Source organism: Macaca mulatta, chromosome 14 (assembly GCF_049350105.2).
Source record: "Macaca mulatta isolate MMU2019108-1 chromosome 14, T2T-MMU8v2.0, whole genome shotgun sequence".
NCBI lineage: Eukaryota > Metazoa > Chordata > Mammalia > Primates > Cercopithecidae > Macaca > Macaca mulatta.
The window spans coordinates 43,482,027-43,484,078 of record NC_133419.1 but is presented as its reverse complement, the minus strand read 5'-3'; the positions used below and the strand labels follow the sequence as shown (position 1 = coordinate 43,484,078).

The following is a 2,052-nucleotide window of genomic DNA, read 5'->3' as shown; positions in this document are numbered from 1 at the left end:
GTTCATCTAGTGCCCAGGTTGTGGGTCCAGAGCCCCAGAGGTAATGTCTAATCCCAGATGTGGGGAAACATATGTACTAAGTCTGTAATTTCTTTTTGCTGGAAAGAAAGGGGATGCACAAAGACATATGTCATGTCAAAGGGTCACTGCCAAACATGAAGGGGCTTCTAATGGCCAAAAATGCAAAACTGACAAAAATTAAGCATCGAAAAAATAATAATTCAAATTGATTCAGACTCATTTCATATGTAAAAGCCTGTAAAATTATGATGATATGTAGAAAGAAAGAGGTAGGAGAAGGGAGCTATCCACACCTCTCCCAATTAATTGGTTATATTAGAAGTAACAGGCCCCAAATTCTTTCTCTAACAACTTAAGAATTAAATGCTGCTCTTGGCTTTTGGCTCGGAGGAGGCCAAGGTGCAACTTTCTTCGGTCGTCCTGAATCTGGGTTCATCCGACACCAGCCGCCTCCACCATGCCGCCGAAGTTCGACCCCAACGAGATCAAAGTCGTACACCTGAGGTGCACTGGAGGTGAAGTCTGTGCCACCTCTGCACTGGCCCCCAAGATCGGTCCCCTGGGTCTGTCTCCGAAAAAGGCTGGTGATGACATTGCCAAGGCAACAGGTGAGTTGAAGGGCCTGAGGATTACAGTGAAACTGACCATTCAGAACAGACAGGCCCAGATTCAGGTGGTGCCTTCTGCCTCTGCCCTGATCATCAAAGCCCTCAAGGAACCACCAAGAGACAGAAAGAAACAGAAAAACATTAAACACAGTGGGAATATCACTTTTGATGAGATCGTCAACACTGCTCGACAGATACAGCACCGATACGCCAGAGAACTCTCTGGAACCATTAAAGAGATCCTGGGGACTGCCCAGTCTGTGGGCTGTAATGTTGATGGCCGCCACCCTCATGACATCATAGATGACATCAACAGTGGTGCTATGGAATGCCCAGCCAGTTAAGCATAAAGGAAAATATTTCAATAAAGGATCATTTGACAACTGGAAAAAAAAAAAAAGAATTAAATGCTTTTCTTACTGGAATTGCTTTTCAGGTTGCACAAATCACGCTATTATATAAATACTGAAAAGTTTTTCTTTGTTAAAATAATTATAACTAATAAATGTAGAAGAAATGATAGAATTACAAATATTTTGCTATTTCCTATTTAATCACTGGAGCTGGCACCAATCATTAAAAACAGGAGACAATCATGGGAAATGCTGATGAGATAAAGAATAAGAGGATGGGGCTGTCACACACTGAACTCACAGGTAAATCATAGCATCACAAGAGATAGTCATATATTTTGTTTCTCTTGATGTGGTTTGACATTCTAATAGAATGTCAGTCACAAGAGCTCATTTCCAGTTTTCAGGAAATAATGTTAGAAAAAACAAAGACATATCTTCAATATTGAACATCCTTCAAATTGGCTTACCTGTTTTGTTTTCTTTTTACATAAATCAATAGTATGAAAAAAAATGGAATGTACTACTCCAGCATTAAAGAGGTTCAGATTCATAACAACCATATGTAATGATGGATGTGGGTTGAACCCTTCTTTAAGCAACCCACATTTTAAGTTGTAAGAAAACAACTGAGGAAATATGATTATAAACTAGGTATTAGGTGGTTACAGGGATTAGTTTTTAAAAGAAAAAACAAGTAGAAAAGAAAATTGAATATAAAGAGACAGATAAAGCAAGTGTGGCAAAACCTAGATAATTCTTGAGTCTGCAAGTTGTGTTTGTGGGGTTTTTCACACTGTTGTCCTTATTTTGTTACTGTTTGAAAATTTTCAGAGTAGTTTTTACTAAAAGGAAATAATTAAAAGGAAAAAGTTCTCATCTGTTTAATAAACTTTGAGAATAATTAAAAGAATAAGGCTTCTATGGAAACACAAAGCTCTAATTAGGAGCACAGAATGATGGCTAATTTGTTTTCAGAAGTAAAACAAGGACCCAGCACATCAAGCCATTTTTTATAAACCTACTCAAATTGTAATGCAACTGCTAACCTTTGTAAATGGGATTTTTTA

The 2,052-nt window shown here is 38.1% G+C and overlaps 1 pseudogene; it reads left to right on the top strand.

Annotated features, from left to right (window-relative positions):
• Nucleotides 1-455: 455 nt before the first annotated feature.
• On the top strand, nt 456-1,018 carry LOC701302 (large ribosomal subunit protein uL11 pseudogene; annotated as a pseudogene).
• Nucleotides 1,019-2,052: the final 1,034 nt, after the last annotated feature.